The sequence below is a fragment of the Dysidea avara genome, chromosome 4 (assembly GCF_963678975.1).
Source record: "Dysidea avara chromosome 4, odDysAvar1.4, whole genome shotgun sequence".
NCBI classification, from domain to species: domain Eukaryota; kingdom Metazoa; phylum Porifera; class Demospongiae; order Dictyoceratida; family Dysideidae; genus Dysidea; species Dysidea avara.
The window spans coordinates 16,468,413-16,485,488 of record NC_089275.1 but is presented as its reverse complement, the minus strand read 5'-3'; the positions used below and the strand labels follow the sequence as shown (position 1 = coordinate 16,485,488).

Genomic DNA, 17,076 nt, shown 5'->3' with positions numbered 1-17,076 from the left:
GAAAACTCACTCTGTAGTGAAATACTCTAATAGAGCATTCACCACTGAAAAAAAGAGGGATATATATAAGATGATATTTCCAGTGGCTTATTGATTACAAAAAAGCTTGATATAACCTGTATTATACTAACAATCTCATGTAAGGCTTTAGTTAATGTGTTAAACATACTGAAACCATATATGTGATGGTATAGTGTGGGCATTATACTAGATATAAGATATTTCAGGTAATGTGGTAAATAAACTGAAACCATATATGTAATAGCATAGTATGCATTATACTAAAGTATAACATGAGTATAATACAGGGTTTATATTAAAGCTTATTTGTATTCAATAAGCCACTGGAAATACCATCTTATATCCCACCTTTTTCACAGTGCACTGATTAAAATGTTCCAAGATGATTGTAAGAAATGTTGCTACTCGAACACTAAAGAGCATCATAGGTGGAAATTTAGGGAAATTTCTGAAAGTATTTTGGGCAAAATTTTGAGCATATTTGACTCAGGCCTACAGTAGTAGCTGGATGGAGTGAATGTAGCTATATGGTTCTTATAATCCTAGGAGAATACCGTATACAATATATAATAACATTATTCATGAGGCATGTGAACTATAAGAGTTTAAGCAAATAAATTAAAAACAAGAGTGTTTTCTTCTAGTTTCTACTCTCTAGCTAGTGAACACCACTTTAAATCAGATGACTACAATTGCTTCTTGACCAGGGACAAAGCCTGCTGCCCTGTGCTGTGCCACTTCCAATTGATGGATTCTTTAATAAGGGGTGTACACTGATACTCCAGTCCAGGTAGCTAGCCCAAGGTTCAGACTTCTCTGAAGGAATATAGATGGTCTTGATATGGGGGACTCCAGTGCTATTTATAATGACTTTAACAATTTGTCTGCTTTGTGAAATATTATTAATATACTCTAATAAAACAGTCATGTATAATGTAGCTGGCTGCATGTTCTATTAGGGTATATGTCAACCTTATCACTTCAGTTTCTACAAGTCAATTCTGCCTAATAATATGCTAGCATGATGCTAAAGTGCCTACACCTATTCATTCATTAGGCAGATCAGTCTTTTTTGTTGTGTTTATTTGTTCTTTGGGTTCATACATACAGTATGTAAAGATGTATTGGCAATTTTGACTTCAGCAATTTTATTGTACTGCTATTTTTGTTTTGTTTTATTTGATTATCTAATTCACAGGTGGCCCTGACCAAAAGGCTATAGCTAGTGTGCTGTTTAACTTTTTATTTGTATATGTAGTTAGCTGTGTGTCTTGTATGTGTATGTAATATTTTGGGGAAGTACCCATGCATGTGCAGGCCCAGAAAGTATGTATATTAGCTACATGAACAAAACACATATACAAAACTCAGGAAAATACATCACTGGCCTATATGTAGCTACTATACAGTACAAAACTAATGAGAAGATTAGTTACACAGTACCAAAAAAATGTATTTAGGCCATACCTATTTGAAAAGTTGTTGCTCGGATTTATTTTACAACAATTTACAACAAAATGGGTCAGTTGGTAGGTAAAAAATACAGCTACTAACTAAAATATTCTTATTTTTAGATATTTACATGTTTATGATTTCTGGTTACAAGCCTTATAATAGATCAGTAAGTCACATTAAAGCTGTATGCAGACCTATTAAATCTCTTCTTATGAAAAATGGATAAACATAGCTAGCTATGCACTTGTCAATTTCATGCCCCACCCCCACCCCGGGGGAGGGTGGGGAATACAGGGGATTTGACAAATCGTGGTGTCAAATTCCCCACTACTGGGGCAAAATCGGCTGTCAAATCCCCACTATGTCCCCATTCCCTTGGTAGGGGATTTGACAATACCACAAGGATGACTAAGCATGTATTTCATGCATGCGACTAGTAATAAACCTGGTATACACCTGTAACTAGTAAAATTATATCGAGTGTGATTTTATTGTTTAGAAATACAACTACCGGAAACCGGTCAGTGAATTGGACAACTGTCAATTGCCCCAGGGGTGGGGACAAGAAGCAATGTCAAATCCCTACCCGGGGTGTGGGGATGCCCGGGAGTGGGGCATGAAATTGACAAGTGCACTAGTAGATCAATGAGCATTGCACTGATGCTATCATAGATTTTATTTGCCAGGGGTGAGGAACACACTGGTTTTACGTTTACAGATAGCTAGCATTATATTTGAAATCAAAATCGTACCAACTGACTTTTCTAATAAAAGTACGTATCTCGATCTTTTATAGCAATTTTTAAAGGTGTCACGTGTTCTAATTTTTTTTCTTAGTTAAAATCTGTGCAAAATTGGGTCGGTCGGGTCCGAGCAACAACTTCAAATAGGTATGGTCTTAGCTACAGTAAGAAAGCATGGTGGGGTCTAGCTATTCCTCGGTCTATTCTACGGAACGGAACGGAATCATGACCTAAACCATGGCATGGGTAGAAATAAACATAGGATCGATTGTGGGGTTAGTTGTCATTAGTAGATTTTCAGAACGATATGATATTGATACGATATGGACTAAAATTGATACTTTTCGATACGATATTATAACATTAATTTGCACGTGTACGTTGCTAGTTTTCTTACATAATTTGATAGTAGGTAGCTATGGCTATACAGTGGAGATTTCCCGCCCACATACACAAGATTAATAGTGATTTGAAATTGCTGAAGGTAATGGAAAGCTACAATTATATTAAATAAGCTAAAATGCAAATTTTAAAACTAATTCAGATCACGTGATGTATCGTATTGAAATATCGAATTCTGAAAAATATATCGATACTTTTCAATATCAGCAAAAAAATCAAACGATATAATACAATATCGAAAAGCATAAACTACATCACATTTGCTATAATATATATGGCATTATATGCACAAACATAACTTAGAGTTTCTTGTTGGTATGTGTTTCTTGGGTAAACTGCCTTCTCTGACCAACTGAACTTCTCTCTCCTATTACCAAGAATTACATTGTTGAACCAAAGGTGTGTAGAAAATTCATTCATTAATATGTGGGTCTAGGTTTTGGGTTGCAGACAGTAAAATTTTCCAGTCAATAGAAATCCAAGATGGAAGTCTTCCAAAAGAAAAGCCAACTTCATAATTATAATAATACATCTTGGTCTGTTGCATGGTGTCACCGTGTGTGCATGGCCAAGGGTGTGGTTGGTTAACATTTCTAGGACATTGCATGCATGGGGATACTTGAAGATGCTAAACTTGAAGTCAATATTAATACTTGAGACCAATGCCAAAACTCCACAGTTGAATTTGGCAAGGTTTGACAAAATATTTCTTTTATTTGTACAACAGATCCTTTAAACTCATGATCACCACTGGCAATATAATAGTCCTTTGCAATGTTGATGAATCCATGTATTTCATTGATCTTCACAGAATATATCCTGGCTGGTGTCTGAATATCACTGCTTCTCACACGCCGGCTGCACAAATTCCTTAACCTTTTGTTTATAAGTTAATAAAGCTGGCTCTTTCTTGTCACAGGTGTATTTCTGCTTTCTTTGTGTAGCTAGATTATACTCAAGGTTGTTGAAATGTCCAGGCTGCATTTTAATGTCAAAATCAGCAGAAACAGCTCACATGAAATTAGCTGGGGTTGTCTGCAATGCAATACATAGATTCGAGATTCAGTAAACCTTGTCAAAGATTCAAGATTGAACAGAGATTTTAAAAGATTTAAATATTTTGAAATATTGAATTTTTACTGTTCAGTGGTTATTGTTTTGTCATTTTCGGTGTTGTCCTCCAGAGGTCATAACGTTATTGTAGGGCCACCCGGAGCCCAGGGCAAAGAGTTAAAAAAAAAGAAAAAGGTCATTACATGCTGACAATGACAATAGCTATCCCTTACCAACCATATCTCCTTATTTATAAGCTTGCTACACTGTTCCTCTGAAGAATGCTGTGACTGTTCTATTAGAGTATCTAGACCTGACTGCTCTATTAGAGTCAATGGATTTTTAAACAGGTGTTGAAGGGCAGGCTGGGGCCTGGGGCAAAATGCCCCAGTTGCCCCCCTGTGGGCGACCCTGGCTATTAAATGTTAACACATAACTAGCTTGCTGTATCAAGGTAAACAGCACCATGTTAGAGATTTGGCCAAGGATTTGGCAATATTGTCTGCACATCTGAAGGGCCACTGCAAGAAAATTCCTTGTTTCCTATTTCATTGACCTCAAAAATACATGCGGGCGGGCAGTTCATTATTCATTATAGATATTTCCACAAATTTTCGGAATTCATAACTAGCCAGGCTAAACTTACAGGTAAGAATATTTAAACTAAGAACCTGAACAGTGAAAGGCTGGGCTTTCTGAATGCTGAACTAGTTATTGCTATGCAATCACAGGATAAAATGTTCAGTTGACAACAATATAATGAATGACCATGTGGGAAGAGAATCTGCATGTGGGCGGGAAACTGTTGGAAATTATGAATTTTCTTGGAGTGGCCTAAATGCTATGGTCGAAGCCAGCCTCAATTGCCAGTGTGGTGTCTATCTGCCGTATTGTGCTGTTTATCAGTCAGGCACTGGAGGGTGAACACAGAGGACAGAACCTGTATATGAGGTGCCGGCAATACTCTTTTTGAACGTTTTATTGGGGAAGCACCCTTGTGCAGCAGGAATAGCCTTATGGTGCCACCGCTTCCTCTTTGGATAAATTAGATAATAAATAAAATAAATAATTCACCATCCCGGTACGTATTCTAATTACTATTCTATTTACTGAGTTACCATGTACTGAATAGCCAATCTACACTAGCAACTTTGGCATATTCTCCATTATTGTTACTGGCCTACAAATGTGCTGTATAATAATGAACACTTACTAATAGGTAACTTAGTTCTACAGTCTAACATTGGCTATATGCAGCGCATAATTACACTGTGATGTGAGCATAGTGGAACCACGGACATCTTGGGACTAAACCATATCCAACGCAAGCATAGGAATTTTCATGATTAGCTATCAAACTAGGTGTTCATATTTTGAAAGGAATCCTTTTTGAGTGGTTCTATCGCAAGCTATATGCAATCATGTACATCTAATATGTAAGCAGTGGATATTGTGCCAGCAGCACTGAGTCACATGAGTAAAATATTAGCCAATAGTTACCTCAAGTGAATTTAAAAATGTATAAATGTCAAAACCTGGGATCACCAGTGTACTACTCACAGCGCTGTCATCTCCTTTAGTCTTACAAATGTAAATTACATTCAGAAACCTCAATACCGGGGGTGAACAAGGACCAAAGCTAAATCCAACCCTCTTCCTACACTAACCGTCAACTCTCACCTGAATTTACTTTCATGCAACTAAGGTATTTGTTAGTTGGTTGACTGCTGGTCAAATAGCCATTTATGCTGGAAACTGGCACAATATCCATTCAAGTTCAGGCATTGTGATGAGACTGATTCCTGTGTCACAAAATGTAGGTACATAAAATGTTTCCATACTTGCTCGAGTGGTGTGTATTTTTGACTCTATGCACTAAAATGTAAAATCTGTCATTATTTTTGAAACTGAAATACAATGCAAAATATAGAAACAGATTAATTTCAGTACACCAGGTGTGCGCCCACAATTACATGTGCATGAAGATATCTACAGCAGCTAGTACAACTCAAACAAAACCAGTTAAGTTTACAATATTTAATACCCTCATACATGATACATACCATTTCCTACTCTATTGATATCATGCTACTACGGTCACTTCCCAGTAATCTAATGACTCCAAATAATATGTACATTTACAAAAACTGAAGCACTGCTCTTAGATCTATAGGAAATATTGACATTTAAATTAGTGATACCTTAACTGTTTATGGTTGTTCTAGCAATTGCAGATGGATCATTTCCAAACCCATACTTTTTGGTCCCAGGTTTGCTTACTGAAGTATATAGTTAGCTACGTGTGAATTATCACTATACCCAACAATTGTTACTATGTATATACAGTGTATATATGACACCTCTACATGCATGTTTGTAGATGTGGCAATGGTGTAGATGTGGGAATGGTGGAGAAAGATCCAGCTTCTTAGTGTATGTAGACTAAACTGCATGTGATTTGCTTTTGAATGAGATCAGCATAACAGTGTTACAATCTCTGTCCATTCAACTCGTAATAGAAGGTTCACATAGCTAGTGGCAATGTACAACTGATTCGGAAGTGCCAATGGTCATTGAGCGGTCAAAGGAAAATAACAGCAATATTATTGATGGTGGATCCAGGATGGGGCATTTGGGGCAAATGCCCCCCCCCCCCCCCCCCCACCTTGTGGAGGAGCCATACTTCTGTTTAAAATACTAGACTTTGTCAAGCCAAGATCAGTTTATAAAATTCATGAAAATATGTACATTTTACTACAAATTCACCTGAAACCAAAGTTATCGAACCAAAGTGATCGAACCAAAGTCAAACTAACTATGAAATTGTCACCCAGCACCTTCATGCATACTAAGCGCCTCTAAAAATAATTATCGTGTTGCTGTTGTTTAAGACATTAAGAGCCTTTAAACAGCTTTTAAGACTTCACAACCATCTGCAAATAGTAAAAATCAACAGTGAGATACTACTATGAGTTGTATTATTTGCTGCTTCAAAAATGCAGCTACTAACAAGAGAATCTGGGTCCCCCCAACCACTTACAACTTGGCCTGTTTGTGCCCCTCCCCTTTCCAGGCCCTGGATCTGCCCCTGAACAGTACTAGTACAACTGGCAACTGTCCAAGCCACCCAGTCAGCACAAAACCAGGATATCACTGAGACCTGGTTAGACTGAGATTCAACAAGACACGTGTTATATAGAGACAGTAAACTGATATTAAACCTGGCAGGAAAGAATAGTGGTGAATCAGCCAGAAATCCATGAATACAGTCATAAACCAATAATTGATTCTTTCAGATGTAAATTACTAAATTCCAGCATCCTACAACTGCTAGACTGGCCCACTTTACATGAAGGAAGAGACCAGATGAAATTGATAATGATGTACAAAATTATCCATGGACTTATTTATATCCAGCATAATTTACCACTAACTTACTCCAACTTAAACATTTACAACATCTCCCGAGGCCATCCTCATAGATTCATTCAGCCAGCTACCAGGGTTGACTCATAATAAACATTCATTTTTTCCATTAACTATTTGTATGTGGAACAGGTTACCAAGTGTCGTGGTGATGTCAGAATCCTTGTCTCAATTCAAGAACAGTTTAGTAATCTATTACTACTTTTACACTCACCTTTCTGTACAATAATCACTAATAATAATAATAATAATAATAATAATACTAGAGTAGCAACCGCGCAAACACAAAACAGCTGAGAATCCAATATGGTATTGAAGGCAGCAAAGCACTGCGATTTGACAACGATACAGGGCCGCCGACAGGGGGGGCAACTGGGGCAAATTGCCTTGGGCCCCGAAGTGGGGCCCCATGATATTGCTATTGTTATTACTTTACCAGTTAGGCACTGGAGGGTGTACACAGAAGGCAGAGCCTGTTCGAGGTGTTTACCCATAGCCTAGGAGCCTAATCGAAAAATTTTGAGCTAAATATCCTAAAGTAGCGATTCCGGGAGAATTTTAAAATTAATGGAAATAGTTTTTATTTAGCATAGCCTTGTGCAGTACTCCCTAAGGATCTCATAAACACTTAGGTTTTAAAAATCCGTGATAGAATGATGGAGTTATAAGCAATTTTGTCCATTAAAATAGGCAAAATTTTCTCCACATCTTTCCATTGAAAAAGGTCCCAAAAATGGCACAATTGAACAAATGCTTATAGCTGAGCTTTGCTATTACATTTTGAACTTCTGTTTTCTGTTATAAATACCTTAATACATGGGCCACAGTGTAACCGTACTTGTAAGACCCTCTGAATAAAGGTCACCTCCATAGAAAGCCATTAAATAGTTGTATGCATTTAGCATCTTGTGGATGTCAATACAGCATACGCATGGTGAAGTGCAACCACTCTGTACCAGTCACCTCCACTCAATAATACAATGTGCATACAAAGCAATGAGTTGTACTGTTGATTTATAGCTGCTTATATGATTATTTTTTCTCTTAATGTGCAGCTCCTTGACAGCTACCAAAATGGTGCATCAAAGAGATGAGCTATTTGTGGTGCAAATTTGCTGACTTTTAGCATAGTAATATTGAAAACTACATGGACAAAAATGTTCACCTTGGTGTAACTAACATGTGCTGGGTTGTTTCTTGCAAAGAGAACATAACTCCGCACAAACATATTTGTAGCAGAAAACTAACTGCACCATCGTATTCCTTGCCCCCAGAAACCCTAAAAACGATCCAATTGTTTGATCAATTACTCGTATGGCAGCGAATTGATTGTGCCAACTCTCCAATGGAAGATTCACGGAGAAAATTTTATGCAAAATTTACGGAATTCCGGAATCGCTACCTAAAGTAAAACGGGACAAATACCTAGAAGGGCTGAAAAAAAAACGCCAACCCCATCGTGACTTGATCCGCAGACCACCCAGATTCCGGCCCGCAAGCGCCACGCTCGGAGCCAACTTTGGGGAGGCCACCTAAGTAGGGAAATGTTGTTCCATAGCTATACATTGTTCATACATACCAAGATACATACAATAAGGCCCCTATTTGGTGATTATTAGTTTCTCATCCACCGCTCGCATCCATCTTAAGCTACCGCATGGTAAGCCATTATTTACTCTGTGCATGCTCAGAAGAACACGTGATACCATACCGAGTATAATTTTTTGTTGATGAACGCTACAGTGCGCTTTATATCGCCAGAGAACTGTTGTTCTCCTTAGCAAATTGCTGCAGTACTACACTGTTAAAAATAAGGAGTAACCATTACTCCCCTAGGGGAGTTCCCAGTGTAGGGAGGATTTAACACCCCTATATTTTTGTGGAGAGTAACTAACACCCTGCAAAGGAGTAACAGGAACCCTTCGAAAAATCTATTGTAGGGAGTTTTAGTTACTCTAGGAGAGTTCACATAAGCATGCAAGGTGTTTCCTTTACTCCATGAAATTCTGCAAATAACTCCGTATAAAATCTCAAATGATGTTAAAGACATATAGCAAAACTGTAACAAAATGTTTACAATATCCAGCTCATGGAAAGCCACTAAAAAGAGAGATCAGTAGCAAGGCTTCATCATCAGCAAACGACGCTTCACTGCCACTTCACTGGAGTCACTGCCTACCACATGACATGTTATCAGCTGTAGTAAATAGCAGTATAGTAAAGAAATATTTGACAATCACATACTTGTTACCGGTATAGCTGAAGGTACGTCACACGCAGTTGCCAACAAAGTTGTAAAAACAATTCTGCTAGACCAGCAGCATTGGTATAGTGTAAACTAACAGTTGCTATCACGTAAAACAGCACTTATTTGCTACCTGGAGTTCATCATTTTGTTTGTCTACTTGTTCACCGATTTCTTGTGGCACCTGTAATATATATTTACAAATTGATGTACAGTCACTGTATGTTAACACACTTACTGGATGTTGTTTAAATTCTATGTTCTCAGTGACATTGAGGTATCCCTGCTAAAAAAGTAAATATGTGCTTATGTAACTATCAAGACACACGGTAGTGTGTCGTACGGCCCAAGAAGCCGGCGCGTAACACCCGTGAGTATATTGACAGGAAGAAAGAAAACGCAATTTTCGCACCTCCGTAGCTCTGTGCTTCCTTGATGAAACAAGATGATTTTTGCTGTGGACATGCCCCCCAACTGCAGCACTCCACATTCCAAATTTGAGCGAAATCGCTTCGCGTGTTCCCGAGATATGCGACTTCAAAAATTGGCTCAGTTTCTTCGTTTTTTTTTTTTTTCTTCTTCTTCTTATTTTTCTTTTTCTTGTTGCACACTTACAAAAACTGCTATAAAACTCGAACGCCATATCCGATTGCCTTGAAATTTGGCACACAGAAGGGGGATATAAGGGCGCATCTCTGTACCAACTTTGGCTGGAATACGATAAACAGGCAAAGAGTTATGAGCGATTATTCACGAAAAATAACACCAATATGTTGTCATGCCTACAGGGTAAACCGCGTATGGGAAGAAGCTGAAAATCGGTGGGTGAATAGGTTAACTATTGAACCTCAAATCTTTTGTGGTTTGAAAGAAATCGAGCTAAAAAACAGGAAGATACAACAAAAAAACCAACAGTGTGTAACAATTACGCAATCGAGATTAGCTAATAAAAAACGACTGCTTGCCACGCCTACCAGATAAACCGCTTGGGATAATGCTTTGAAAATCGTTGTACAGATGGAGTAATCATCTTAGAAAGGCTCATCAATGGTGTAGAAGAATCAGACTTAAAGCCACGGAGTTATAACACGAAATCCAACTTGGTGCAGCAAGTGCGAGATCGAGATACTCTAATAGAGCAGTCATCCTAATAGAGCAGTCACCCTGAAGAGAATTCAAGAGATCAGCTAGAAATAAGAAACCTGTATAGAGATCAGCTACGCACAAGTCACCCAGTAGAGAGATCAGCTAGAAGAAGTTACCTTGTAGGGAGTTCATGCAACTGTGGAAAGAGATAGTTCAGCTAGAAAAAATCACCTTGTAGAGTTCAGCTACAAAGAAACCACCATGTAGAGAGTTCAGCTACAAACAAATCGCCCTGTGGAGAGATCAATAGAAGAAGTTACCTTGCAGAGAGTTCAGCTACAAAGAAACCATCATGTAGAGAGTTCAGCTACAAACAAATCTCCCTGTAGAGAGATTAGCTAGAAGAAGTTACCTTGTAGAGAGTTCAGCTACAAAGAAACCATCATGTAGAGAGTTCAGCTACAAACAAATCTCCCTATAGAGAGATCAGCTAGAAGAAGTTACCTCGTATCATGTAGAGAGTTCAGCTTCAAACAAATCACCCTGTAGAAAGATCAGCTAGAAGAGGTCACCTTGTAGAGAGTTCAGTTACAAAGAAACCACCATGTAGAGAGCTCAGCTACAAACTAGTGACCTTGTAGAGACATCAGCTAGAAGAAGTTACTTTGTAGAAAGTTCAGCTACAAAGAAACCATTCTTTAAAGAGCTCAGCTGCAAACAAATCACCTGTACAGAATTCAGCTACAAATAAATCACCCTGTAGAAAGATGAGCTAGAAAAAGTTACTTTGTAGAGAGTTCAGTTACAAAGAAACCACCATGTAGAGAATTCAGCTACAAACTAGTGACCCTGTAAAGACATCAGCTAGAAGAAGTTACCTTGAGAGAGTTCAGCTACAAAGAAACCATAATTTAGAGAGTTCAGTTTCAAACAAATCACCTGTGAGAGTTCAGCTACAAACAAATCTCCCTGTAGAGAGATCAGCTAGAATAAGTTACCTTGTAGAGAGTTCAGCTACAAACAAATCACCCTGTAGAAAGATCAGCTAGAAGAAGTCACCTTGTAGAAAGTTCAGTTACAAAGAAACCACCATGTAGATAGTTCAGCTACAAGCAAATCACCCTGTAGAGAAATCAGCTAGAAGAAGTTAACTTGTAGAGAGTTCAGCTACAAAGAAACCATCATTTAGAGTGTTCAGTTTCAAACAAATTACCTGTAGAGAGTTCAGCTACAAACAAATCTCCCTGTAGAGAGATCAGCTAGAATAAGTTACCTTGTAGAGAGTTCAGCTACAAACAAATCACCCTGTAGAAAGATCAGCTAGAAGAAGTCACCTTGTAGAAAGTTCAGTTACAAAGAAACCACCATGTAGAGAGTTCAGCTACAAACTAGTCACCTTGTAGAGACATCAGCTAGAAAAGTTACCTTGTAGAGAGTTCAGCTACAACGAAACCATTCTGTTTAGAGCTCAGCTGCAAACAAATCACCTGTACAGAATTCAGCTACAAACAAATCACCCTGTAGAGAGATCAGCTAGAAGAAATTACCTTGTACATAGTTCAGCTACAAAGAAACCACCAAGTAGAGAGTTCAGCTGCAAAGAAATCACCCTGTAGAAAATTCAGCCACAAACAAATTGCCCTGTAGAAAGATCAGTTAGAAGAAGTTACCTTTTAGAGAGTTCAGCTACAAAGAAACCATTCTGTAAAGAGCTTAGCTGCAAACAAATCACCTGTACAGAATTCAGCTACAAACAAATCACCCTGTAGAGAGATCGGCTAGAAGAAGTTACCTTGTAGATCGTTCAGCTACAAACAAATCACACTGTAGAGAGATCAGCTAGAAGAAGTTACCTTGCAGAGAGTTCAGCTACAAACAAATCACCCTGTAGAGAGATCAGCTAGAAGAAGTTACCTTGTAGATCGTTCAGCTACAAACAAATCACACTGTAGAGAGATCAGCTAGAAGAAATTACTTTGTAGAGAGTTCAGCTACAAAGAAACCACCATGTAGAGAGTTCAGCTGCAAAGAAATCACCCTGTATAAAATTCTGCCACAAACAAATTGCCCTGTAGAAAGATCAGTTAGAAGAAGTTACCTTGTAGATAGTTCAGCTACAAACAGATCTCCCTGTAGAGAGATCAGCTAGAAGAAATTATCTTGTTGAGAGGCCAGCTACAAAGAAACCATTCTGTAAAGAGCTCAGCTGCAAACAAATCACCTGTACAGAATTCAGCTACAAACAAAATCACCCTGTAGAGAGATCAGCTAGAAGAAGTTACCTTGTAGAGAGTTCAGCTACAAAGAAACCACCATGTAGAGAGTTCAGCTGCAAAGAAATCACCCTGTATAAAATTCTGCCACAAAGAAATTGCCCTGTAGAAAGATCAGTTAGAAGAAGTTACCTTGTAGAGAGTTCAGCTACAAAGAAACAAATCACCTGTACAGAATTCAGCTACGAACAAATCACCCTGTAGAGAGATCAGCTAGAAGAAATTACTTTGTAGAGAGTTCAGCTGCAAAGAAATCACCCTGTAGAAAATGCAGCCACAAACAAATTACCCTGTAGAAAGATCAGTTAGAAGAAGTTACCTTTTAGAGAGTTCAGCTACAAAGAAACCACCCTGTAGAGAGATCAGCTAGAAGAAGTTACCTTGTAGATCGTTCAGCTACAAACAAATCACCCTGTAGAGAGATCAGCTAGAAGAAGTTACCTTGTAGATAGTTCAGCTACAAACTAATCACCCTGTAGAGAGATCAGCTAGAAGAAGTTATATACCTTGTAGAGAGTTCAGCTACAAAGAAACCACCATGTAGAGAGTTCAGCTGCAAAGAAATCACCCTGTATAAAATTCTGCCACAAACAAATTGCCCTGTAGAAAGATCAATTAGAAGAAGTTACCTTTTAGAGAGTTCAGCTACAAAGAAACCATTCTGTAAAGAACTCAGCTGCAAACAAATCACCCGTAGAGAGATCAGCTAGAAGAAGTTACCTTGTAGATAGTTCAGCTACAAACAAATCACCCTGTAGAGAGATCAGCTAGAAGAAGTTACCTTGTAGATAGTTCAACTACAAACAAATCTCTCTGTAGAGAGATCAGCTAGAAGAAATTACCTTGTAGAGAGTTCAGCTACAAAGAAACCATCATGTAGAGAGTTCAGCTGCAAAGAAACCACCACTGCCCAAATTTCAAGGCAATAGCTCTTTCCAATCTGAAGTTATCAATTGTCAAAGTTGGCAAATTGTGTGTGGAAAGCCCCTTTTCGCAAATCCAGTCACATATGTATTATATATATAATTTGTACATTTACTGATAAAATATTTAAAGTACATCTACTTCATCTTTTCTTCTTCCTGTAGTAAAGAAAAAAAACATAGGTTAAAAAAGTCCCAAAGCTGGCCATAGGCCGGCTTTGGGGTATACAAATACAAAAAGAAATGAAATCTAATCCAAAACAGCCAAGCTGTAAAAAAAGTGTGCGGCCCTCAGAAAGGCTATGGTGAAAAAAGATGTGAAATCCAAGGTGGCGGCCAAGAAATGGCTGTGATGGTAGGTTAATGGTAAAAATTTTAATAACGACAATTCAGGTGAATTTTTGTGCCGCTTCACAAAATTTACCTGAATTGTCATTATTAAAATTTTTACCATTAACCTACCATCACAGCCATTTCTTGGCCGCCACCTTGGATTTCACATCTTTTTTCACCATAGCCTTTCTGAGGGCCGCACACTTTTTTTACAGCTTGGCTGTTTTGGATTAGATAAACATTATCTCCTTACAAGTCAAGATTAACTTGGAAAGTTGATGAAGTCGAAGACACACAATGTACATTGTATCATAAAGAGATTCTTGTTAACTGCAGACGATACATCTTACTAGTTAATTCCAGTGAATCTGCGTGTAATTATGTAAAGCCACTGACAATGATACAGGCTACTGACCTTACCAGGCAATATCATTGTGTCCGGCTTCTAACGTAAAGGCTGAAAGCAAACGGACATGATATGTACGCCATGTTTAAGCTAGGTGGCTTTCCTCTCCTCCCTCAAGTCTTCAACTTCTTACACACTGAATACTAGTAGCTAACGGTGAGCTTGGATGGGCTGAATACTTGCTAGTCCGGCAGTGATAGCTACGACTGAGTCCGCCGAATTTTATTCTATTTCCCCGAGTTTTGAACTATTTCTGTCGTGTCACGATAAGGCGCCTAAACCCTCACGAGCAGTGGTGACTTCCATTGGAGCCAGTTTAATAAACTCGGCGTGTCACATGAGACGACTCAGATATGAGCCCAAACGTACCTGAAGAAACAATGAAAGAGATAATGAACGTCCAGTAATTATTCACGAACAAGTAAACACTTTAGTACCACCTTTTAAGCACTACAATTCCTCAGAGAAGCAAACCGCTTTCAACTACTCAACACGGCTCTGTTGTTAAAGAAGCCGTTTCTATGGTAATACTCTTCATTCTAAATAATGCGCTTGTAGTAGAAATGGTATTTAATAATTATACATACGTATTTCAAAATATTCTTGATTCTTGAGTAACAATTCGTCCTCCTGCTTTCGTACTGTCTGTTTCCTTCACCATGTCTTGGTTAGTCTGCAAAAATAAAACATGAGTAAATGGCTGCCATTGAAAAGGAAGCCTAAATAATTACTTTCCTTTTTACATTGAGTGGCTAGAATTGAACTGGATAATTAATGGAGAAAATATCATAGTGAGAAAGCTATAACTTGCATGTGGCTCATTCCGGGCTCAGTAGGTATACTGGCTCACTGAGTTCACCTTAGCTACTAGCTAGCTGGTAATGGGAACTCTTCAGTTTGGTGCCTTCACTCACTTGGAGTTCTCTTTACCCTTAGTGGGTTACTGTTACTCTCCTAGTAATCCGAACTCCCCTTTTAGAGTAAAATATTTTACTCCCCATAGTTACTGTTACTCCCCTGTTTTAACAGTGTAGTTGCAATCGTGTTCTATCGACTTCATCAAAGCAGGCTTTCAGTTGATTGTCGAAAAACAGTTGGCGATCACGAAAAGTAGAATCAGCTGGTGAAGGAAATGTTTGTAGTAAGAAAGAAAGACAATTTGGGCAAGGTCTGTACATCAGTGTGTTAATATTATAAAATAATGGCATAATGGTAATACCCTCCCGCCCGCATCATAATAATTAGAAAGGCTGGATGAGAAACTAATAATCACCAAATAGGGGCCTAAAAGGAACGTACAGTACAACAGTGTAAATCTTCTCTGTAGACTCGAAGGCACAGGAAATCTCAGGTCTCAGTAACAGCACTAACAGATAGCATCAATTAGCTAGCACATTCAATATCCAGCATAGTTCCAGGGTCAGCAAATCATTACATGCAACCATAAATAATATACGCGCTATATTATCTATGATGCAACTGCTCGTAATAATATAATGATATAGGCGCTTAAAGAGCACTGTGACTTAGCAATATATGTGACTGGGCCTGCGAAAACTGGGCATGTGGGCACATGATTTTTGCCTACTTTTTCAAACTTCCTAAACTCATAATTTTTAATACTAATGTGGTATGGCAATGAAAGTTTCAACACTTGGTATGCATTTAATTGGCATTATTATGCAGTACTAATGGATTAATGTTACAAGAAACTTTACTGTTGGAAAGAGCATTGAATTTCTAAAGCGGACATTGTAGTAGCTATTACAAATACCGTGACTGAGTATGAGTTTATCACTATATGGTCAGCAGTTGTATTTTTAGTTGTGTATGGGTGTATAATTTTATATTATGCACTTGCCACTTGGGTGTACAAATATTCTCAATATGTGACCAGATTTGCGAAAAGGTACCTTTTTCACACACAAAATTTGACCCATTGTTTGAACTTTAAAGCTTCATAACTCTTTGATTGTGGCATATAATTGCTTGAAATGTTCAATGACTGTAGCTACAGTATCTGGCTACATTGTGATACTAAGAGCAAGTTAATCAGTATAAGGAAACAAGTGTTACATCATTTTGTTTGCTGGTATGTCAAATGTGTGGAAAAGGTACCTTTTCGCAAATCCGGTCACATATATTTATTAAATTGTATAGCAAAAACTCTAATTTGTCACTGCAAAATTCTTCTGTACATGTGTAGACCATCTGTCAGTAGATAACTGTGTCCCAGCTGTGAGTTATACAAAGTATAACAATTATTCATCCATAAGTTATATTATAGCAATCTGTTGAGTTTTGGACCATTAAAACATTCAGAATTTTTCAATGGCTGGGGGCTGCACCCCCAGACCCCTGCCACTAGTATTACAAACTTGTGTTCTGTTGGAAACTTTCTTTGAAAATCCTGCCCTAAACAATAATTCAATTTCAAATTCAAAGGGTGCAGTATTTAGAAAATTCCTAGGTGGCATTGCATGATACTCATATTAGCTAGAAAAAGCTTTAATTTAAGCTTCAGATACCCTGCTGATAGAGCAATGCAAACAGTCATATTATACTATGATAAACTACTCAAATCACTCTCATATTCATTCTCAGAGGGTCTAATTTTCAAAACTTTCCCGGGAGCATGCCCCCAGACCCCCCTAGTTTAGCATGCTTCGCATTCAATCTACGTAAGTTATCATTATAGCATACGTAGCTA

The 17,076-nt window shown here is 38.1% G+C and overlaps 1 long non-coding RNA gene across 6 annotated transcripts; it reads right to left on the bottom strand.

Annotated features, from left to right (window-relative positions):
- Positions 1-9,117: 9,117 nt before the first annotated feature.
- LOC136252937 (uncharacterized) lies at positions 9,118-15,366 on the bottom strand. Of its 6 annotated transcripts, none has more exons than XR_010699859.1 (7): positions 14,954-15,359; positions 14,381-14,905; positions 14,214-14,328; positions 9,584-9,631; positions 9,479-9,529; positions 9,352-9,438; positions 9,118-9,297 (listed from the first exon to the last, which is right to left on the bottom strand). It is a non-coding gene; the product is annotated as an uncharacterized lncRNA (long non-coding RNA). The 6 variants fall into 6 exon arrangements; XR_010699860.1 differs by having other exon boundaries at positions 14,381-14,735; positions 14,807-15,353; XR_010699862.1 differs by having other exon boundaries at positions 9,584-9,628; positions 14,381-15,366.
- Positions 15,367-17,076: the final 1,710 nt, after the last annotated feature.